At 50.2% G+C, this 8,360-nt stretch overlaps 1 long non-coding RNA gene across 1 annotated transcript; it reads right to left on the reverse strand.

Annotated features, from left to right (window-relative positions):
* Positions 1-1,334: 1,334 nt before the first annotated feature.
* Positions 1,335-5,207, reverse strand: LOC132364719 (uncharacterized). Its single transcript, XR_009502895.1, has 2 exons — positions 4,541-5,207; positions 1,335-1,960 (listed from the first exon to the last, which is right to left on the reverse strand). It is a non-coding gene; the product is annotated as an uncharacterized LOC132364719 (long non-coding RNA).
* Positions 5,208-8,360: the final 3,153 nt, after the last annotated feature.

Raw genomic sequence — 8,360 nt, forward strand, 5'->3', positions numbered from 1 at the left:
AGTAGGGCGATGGATTTGAGGCTCCCACGAGGCTTGGCATTGAGGTTGGGGTCAAGTTTAAGAAAATCTCCAAGGGCCTCGGCTGACATCTGGGTTGAACATAATTGGACATCTGCCCCAAGGGCCGTGCCCCTGGTCAGTGCCACTGATGAGGCCCACCGTGTCCTTGCACCAAGAATGCAGTGACTTGCACCTCTATACCCCACGCAGCCCTCGCCCTGCAGCCACAGTACAAGAGCTGGGATCTCAGCACTGGTTTGCTTTTGCTCCCAAACAATGGTTGGTTCAGAGGCCCTTATATGGCAACCACAGATGAACAACCTTTGCAAATAAAGCAGACCCCTGGAATGGCACCCATATATACTCTGCTGTCAAAAGTAGAGAACTTGTGCAGTAACAGGTCTCCCTCAGGGCCTAATAAACCTCTGTTCTTCTGCTCAGTTACCAGTGACATGCTATTTGCTGGCTTAGAGCGGCAGGCCAATAAGATTAGTATGAGGGACTTCCCTGGTGGTCCAGTGGTAAAGAATCCACCTTACAATGCAAGGGACACAGGTTCGATCCCTGGTCAGGGAACTAAGATCCCACAGGCCGCGGGACAACTAAGCCCGCGTGCCACAACTACTGAGCTCACGCGCCTCAACTAGAGAGCCTGCGTGCTGCCAACTACAGAGCCCACGCGCTCTGGAACCCGTGTACCACAACTACAGAGCCCAGGCACCCTGGAGTCTGCACGCCACAACTAGAGAAGAGAAAACCCACCGCCACAACAAGAGAGAAGCCCGCACGCCACAACGAAAGATCCCTCGTGCCTCAATGAGGATCCCGCGTGCCACAACTAAGACCCGACGCAGCCAAAAATAAATAAATAAATAATAAATAAATCTTTGAAAAAAAAAGATCGGTATGAGGCTCAGAGCTCTGCCCGACAGTTAGCCTTGTGCCAGAGGGAATGCTACCCCTCATAAGGCTGTCCATACTCTTTGGCCAAAGCATCTCCTTCCATGAAATTGATCTGAAGGAAATCAACAAAAGCACAAAGGATCCTAAGATGTTCTTTGCCAAATTATCCGCAACACTAAGCAGCTGGAGACATAAAATGGAAACAATAGGTAAAAACAAGAAATGTATTGTGAATCACCACAATGGCATTTCTGCAGCCATAAAATAAAGGTTGGTGCAATATGGTAAGTGCTTTTAATATTAAGCAAAAACACAGACTGAATAGTATATGTGATAGGATTGCAGCTATGTAAAAATGTGCACTGTACATGGACAAGATTAAAGGGACTGTGGAAAATAAAAATTGTTGCAAAAAATAAAAGAACCACAGGTAACTTTTCTTTAATATTATCTTTTATATCATCTTAGTATTTCAGTAGGTTCAAGCCTGTGTTCTTATCCAGCTGTTTATCTACGTCTGTTTTCCCCACCGAGTTCGATTTCATACACCTGTCTCTATCAAGATATTTATAGTTCTGTTTGTGCTGACCTGCTCCTACCTCACTTACCACGTAGATCCTTCTGTAAGTGAAACCCACACAATGTTGAGCAAGAAGTGGTTAAACAATAATGTTCCAGGCTGCTGTTGCTTGGGAGATGTTTGATGATACCCCACTGGAAGTGTCACTGTTTTGCAAATGGAGTATCCATTTTCAGTTTGGACTCGGATCAGGAAGTCTTCCCACCAAAGAGTCTTTCAAAACCTTCCCAGCAACCAGTATGCAGAGACCAGAGCTGCCAGGACTGATGAATCCTGATTCTCGCTGAGGAAAGGCAGCTCCAACACCATCGCTGAACAAGATGGTGCCCCTGCACGATCAGTGAGCCAGCGGTGCTCCCGTGTGATGGGTGGGCAAGGAAGTGCTCCCATGAGATGGGTGAGTTGCTGCAGCGATAGTGGAGCTTCCATTCCCAGGGTGAGCAGGCATCGATTCCTCTGTGGTCAGTAAGTAGAAGTCTAGAACAAGTGATGGGCATTTCAGTCCAGTTCAAACCATGAGGAACCAGAGAATTCTGCCCCAGAGAAGAGGATGTTAACCCCTCAGGGACTCTTCCCTCAACCCTAGCCACCTGGATACCACATCTTTCCTAATTTGGCAACAGAACTCACTGTACAGTCTCTGTACGATTCATTTTCTATAAGATCACGCAGGGGGTGGTATTTAAATCTCATTCAAGAGGCTGCTCTCAGGCATCCTCAGCACACCATGATAAAGTCCTTTAGGACATCAGGGATTGCTCTATAGACACCTGGATCAGGTGAGGCTCTCCGACATCCAGAATCAGGGATCAGCATCCCGGGAAGGCAAACCTGGGAGAGCAACTGCCCCTAGAAACTTTTGTTTGAACAAGCTTGCATCTTTCTGAATCTGAACCTATATCTACTGGATGAGGAAAGTCCTTGATAACGGTTTCCATAAAATCATCACAGAGGAGGAGGATACACAAGCAGATGGTAACACAGGCTGCTTTGGGGGAGGACAAGAGGAAACTGAAGAAAGGGTAAGAGGGAGACTTTTACTGCATTCCCTTTCTGCTTTTCTATTTTTTTTGAACTACTCATTACCAACTCAAATAAATGGGTGAATAAGGAATGAACAGTTAGGTAAAATTAAACAAAATGAAAATCTGCAGAGATTTGCCAGTGACATTTCCCTGAAATGGAGGCTGAGGTTAGTAGGCAATTTAAGAGGTGGCAATAAATATTGAGGTGCTCCAAGAAGATATCACATAATAGGACCTTAGCCACCGTCTGAGCTTATTATTATTTGGAATTCACTCTGTAGAGTTAAGACAATATCTCACCATAAAATACTCACATGTGCCCTTGAAAGGGAAGAGATAAATTCATTTTCATCTAATGCAAATTCAAGCTGAACCCTGCCTACTGCAGGAGGACTGAAACTGGGTCTCCATGACCCTAAGGGTCAGTGCCTGCATTGAGGGGGAAGAAAAAGTTGATGGGAAGCAAGATGTGCTACTGAGATTCACAACAACAACTCCTCAGTTTCTGCCCTCAAGGCCACGAGGCAGGAACCAGGTGTGAGGATCAAGCTCAAGTTCTTCCCAAGCCTGATGCAGAGGCAGCTATCCCGGGCAGTGGACCACGGAACCCAGGGCTGGAACACCGAGCGAGCTCGCTGCTCTGCCCGAGAGCCCCTCCGGGTTCCCCACGGGCAAGGGGTCAGCCCTGCTCTCCTCTGCAAAGGGCCTCCTTTTCTCTCCTCGGTGGTGCCACGATGGGGACGGGCCTCGAAAGGAAGAGAAGGAAGCAATAGAGGGAAAATGGAGGAGGCCGCCCGTCTGCCATCAGCAGCGAGACAAGCGCCAGTGTGTGATCAGTGGGTGCCCAGCAAAGGACAGGCTCTCTGAGATGAGATGGCATCGCTGTGTCTTTGCCTTTCAACCCTGGGTGCTTTTTAATCACTTCTTGCTGAAAAGGACTGAAGATGAGGTTTCTTAACCCCATCTGAACAGAGCAACCTGTGTACAAAAGCCTCAATTCGAAAAGAGAAATGAAGCAAAGCAGCCAGTCCTAGCCCTCTCCTGGGGGAAACGTCACTGCTTGTTCAAAAGGCACCTCGAAAATCCAGCGGCCCTCGAAATCCTGGGGTCTGGGTGGCCGTCTGGAGAGCCAGGCCTCCAGACCCCAGGAAGGGGAATGTGGCCCACCCGGAGCTCTGCCTGGGGAAGGAGCACTTTCCTGACTTGACTGAAGTGGGGAGAAAGATGCCTCTTCCTGCACGCGCTACCGGATCACACTGCCGAAAACCCAGCCTCTCTGATGCTCAAGAGCCTTCCATGGCTCCCGGCTGTCTTTCACTTGAGCCTCTTCTTCCCTCTGACACTCAGGGCCTCCAAAGTCTGGTGCTAACCTGGATGGCGACAAAGCTCCCCTCTCCCAGCTCTCTACAGCAGCCAAGACCGTCCCTCCATGTACCAAGCCAGCCCCATGCCGTCCCGTCCCCCCACCTACCTGTGCCAGCACCCCCCAGAAACCATCTCCCCTACTCTCCGAGCTTTCAGAACGTCACTTCTTGAGCTCCGAGCCCTTCTGCACCTCAAATGTTTTCTCTTCCCCCCGGGCCATTACTGTCCACTGCTCTGGTCACCTATTCAAGAGGAATGTCCCTCTCTCTCAACTCTTAAGAGCATTTTTTGGGTGTTTTTCTCAGTGTTCGTAACTTTCTCCTTGGCATTTTGTTCCCCGTGTGCCTCTCATGGCTCGGCCCTGGAGAGTGCCCTCAGGGGGCTCGTGATGGCTGACATGCAAGGTCACCTGTAGATACCGGAGGGACTGGCCGGAGGGACCACGTTCGTGGGCACGGGGAGAGCACAGGCCTCCTGAAGTTCTGCCACGTTAGCTTTAGGTAGAGAGCTGAGCTGGCTGACCTGTTTCCTGGTAGCTCCAGGGTTTCATGTGCCTGTGAGGCTATGAATAGGCAAAGCAAAAGGCCGCGCTAAGCATCTTTTCTGCTTCCACCCCCAATCCCAGGTTCAGGGAGCTCCCTTAGGGATCGAGGGAGCTTTAACTCACTCCTCACGGCGGTGGCGCAGCTATGGAGAGGGGCTCCTTCCAGGAGCTGACTCATGCCGGCCGCCCTCTCCCAGGGAGCCCTCTCCGTTGCTTTGTGGGCTGGCTGTGTTCTTCCTCTACGCCCCCCCGAGTCTCCCAGGCCCTCTGGCCTGCCGGGCACTGGCGAGGAGCCCGAAGAGTCGCCCTGCTCCGACGAACGCGCCCGTGGCTCTGCCCTTCCTCAGCACCAGCACCAGGCCTCCTCCTCCCCGGCTCTCTGCGCCCACAGGGCCCAGCGCTGGGAGTCCTGTGGTCACAGGGAAGAGACCGGGCGCAGGGCAGGGACGGAGGGCACAGAGCCATCCCTTCCCTCGTGCTCCCTGCGGGGACAGGAGAGGGAATCTGACTTGAGCCTGTTTTCGGGGTAATTCGGTATCAAACAGCACTGAGGCCTGAAATCTGGCCAAGTCTTTGTTTTGTTTTGTTTTGTTTCCTTTCCTCCAATCAGCCCGGGGCACCGGGGAGTGGGAGGGCACGGAGCGGGTGGAGGCTGCAGGCCGGCGGGGGCTGAGAGGGAACGCTGAGCCTGCAGAAGCGGCCCACTGAGAGCTCCCACTCACAGCCGAGGGCGGGTGGCACCCCGGCCTACTCCCACAAGGGCAGCTCTGTCCTGTGGGCACAGGGCTCCGTCCCAGCGCCTCTGGCTGGGAGAGAACAACATTTCCTTATAAGGCCCCGGCCGCCTTGCCAAGGCTGGACGCTCCGACAGGCTGTAGCTTTCCATTCTCCTCGGCCGCCTGCGGTGCAGGCCTTGAATGTCGCCCTTGTTGTCAGGCCCCTCCTCTCCTCCACCGCCTCACCCCACCCACTTCCATTCCCCGCCGGGGCCTGCGCCACTGAGCCGGATCAGCAGCCCGGAGGCCTCTCCCACCGGGGCCTGCCCGGCTCAGGCCTGCTGAAGGCAGCCCAGGGTAGCAGGAAGAGCGGCAGGACGCCGGCTGGGCCGGCCTTGCAGTTTACTTCCGCAGCCTGTGGCGTCAGCGAAGCTTCAGGCGCCTGAGGGCCTGTCTCCTCAACTGGAAAACTAGGAGCTCATTGCCACGGGGTCCGAACTCTCTGCATGGCACGCAAAGCCCTTCCCAGTGAATCTACCTTCACAGCTTCACCTCTGTTTGCTCCCCGCTGGCCGGGTTCCCCAAACCCTTCCCCTCTCCCCCGCTGGCTTTCTCAGGTAGCCGGGACTGAGCAGGTAGAATGACGTTGATTAACCCCCTAGGGAGGGCCACCTGCAGAGCCGCACCCTAAGTATGCCTCTTCCCCTCCCCAGGAGAAGTGAATCGTTTCTTTCTCTTCTCTCCTCAACATTTGCACGCACCTCTCTAAGAGGCTTTCAGTTTTGCAATTGCAATGATATGTTTACATGCCTTTTCCTTCATCAGAAGACGAGCTTCTTGAGGATCGAATGGATCCTCCTTCTATTCCGAGCACGACCACAGTATGGGTCATACCACTGTCTCCTTATGAATGGTCATCGTGTAAATATCTGAATATACAGTGCTGGGCAAGCCCGAAAGAGACAACTGATGCGCAAACACTTATAACTGATGCACAAAAACTAAAAAGTGCTGTGCACCTGTGAAGGGTAACAACTGTTATCATGCTGCCCTCCACCCCAAATTCTACTCTTCGTGACGCCATTATAACCCCTTCCCCTGTCTGCCCAGTTCTGGAACCTGAATTCTGGGCTCACTGCAAGCCCTCGGCTGTTCAATCTATCCACAATATTACTGGTCCTCGGAATGCCAGTGTTGGGGACTAAAAGGGCTTTGGGAAATTATCCAGTCATTTCCACACTGATATCGTCCATGCAGATGTCACATGGCAACACAAGTGGATTAAACGAAGGGGCTCCAAGTCCTTAGCCTTACCTGTTTTACCATTTCTACATCCTAGGTTCCCACAGCATTCTCAGAAAAAAGAATCAAGTGGCTTTCAAAGTTAGCAGCATATTGATTAATCCAATCTCAACATGTGACAGTTGAAGCAACTGAGCTTCCTAACAGAAGAGTGGCTTTCCAAACATCACACGAGTCACACACACAATCGGGACGTACCTGGGGTCCCTGACTTTTGCCCATCAAAGCCTTGCCCTGCATTCTTGCCTGCTTAGGGCTGAGTAATGATGGATGTAGCTGCATATCTTGTCATGCTGAGTTCTTATGGGTCTGGGATGTGTCAAGTTCCAAATAAAGAATTTCAGTCTCCGCTAGAACAAACCTTTCTGAAACGGGGATTGGGCAAGTTATCAGGTTAGTGATTTGCAAGCACAGCGCAGTTAAGGACTGTCGTGACAGTCTATTCCCCATGATCCCAGCAATAATTTTAAAGACAAAAATCTTATACCGGGATTCAATATCGTTTTCCCCATCCACATACTCATTTTCTCAGAGATGATGTCAACAGAACGAAGACCATGGCTAATCATGAACCGTGTTCTGACACTACTGTTTGCCACAGAGACAAATTCAGGGTATAAGATGGCTCTGCCTTGGGCTGCATCCAAAGGGTTTAGTTACTTGAACACCAAAATACCGTATTATAATGAGGTTTCTCCTAGGAGATGCCTAAAGGTAGACCCTGCAGGAAGCAAGGAGAAGTAGAAGGAACATTGGGCCAGGAGTCAGGAGATCAAGCCCTGTTCCCATCTCTGACACTGACTGTGAAACCTAAAGCAAATCAACTGTCTTTGTAGGTCTTCAATTTCTCAACTACAAAATGGGAATAATCATGTCTCCAAGACCTTTTCCAAAGGCAGTAAGAATTAGACCAATTAAGATTATGGATATAAATGTGCTCTGTGAACAATAATATTAATTCAAAAAAACCTATGTGCCTAAATAAGAGCTAGTTATTAATAGGGAGTTGTTCTCCCCTTGGGGTTGTTCTTCTGGGTACAGAAGAGAAAAAGCTTCCTTTTCCAGCATCCTGCAATGCTTGCTCCATCCCCCAGCTCCCTCTGGGCCACTGGCAGCCACAGGATTGCTGATAACTTTCCAGGAAATCAAGAGAGAGGGGGGGCTGCTCCTGCTGAGGGGTTGCTTTGGGAAGCTAGAGGGCAGACAAAGGGAGCATTCTCTCACCCTGCTTTCCCCTTCACTTTCTTCCCAGGCACAAGGAGAAGAGTTTGCCAAGTCCAGGCTCTGGGCAAACTCTGAGTGGATTGGGGAAGTCATTTCTCTTCTCTGAGCCTCCATTTTCCAATATGTGAAGTGAAGAGGTTGAATAGAATGATATTTATGTCTAAGGGTAACAGTGTAATTTACTGCCAGAATAGAGACACTTTTGAATGTGAAAAATTGTTAATAATTATGACCATAGCAAATAGGACTGTACCAGGCAAACTGGATGTATGGACATTTTATTAAACCCTGTTGCAACTTGCACTATAACTGGAAAAACAAGAAAACAAAATGACCTTGAGGAAAAAAGATTTTAGTTCCCTCAGTGTGGTCTTGGCCACATGGAAACTTGGATCTACAGGTTGTTTTTGCATTGTTCTCAGTCACCAAAGGCAAACTCAGTATTAAGTCACACATATAAAAGAGCCTGCATATCATAAAGAATTTCTACATCCTTTAGCTCCAGGCTACAGCCCTATGAGGCAAGGCTGTGAAGGCGTTAATACCATTTGAGAGTTTTGTTTTTTTGTTTTTTTTTTAAGGCCTAGAGAAAGTTAAGAACTTGCCCAAGGTCAGGGAGCAAATGGAAGCACAGTCATGTCCTAGGCTCTTGGCCCTGTACTTCCTCCATTGGGCCAAATTAGTAAGGAGAGCACTTAATC

This window comes from Balaenoptera ricei, chromosome 4 (genome assembly GCF_028023285.1).
Source record: "Balaenoptera ricei isolate mBalRic1 chromosome 4, mBalRic1.hap2, whole genome shotgun sequence".
Taxonomy (NCBI): Eukaryota; Metazoa; Chordata; class Mammalia; order Artiodactyla; family Balaenopteridae; genus Balaenoptera; species Balaenoptera ricei.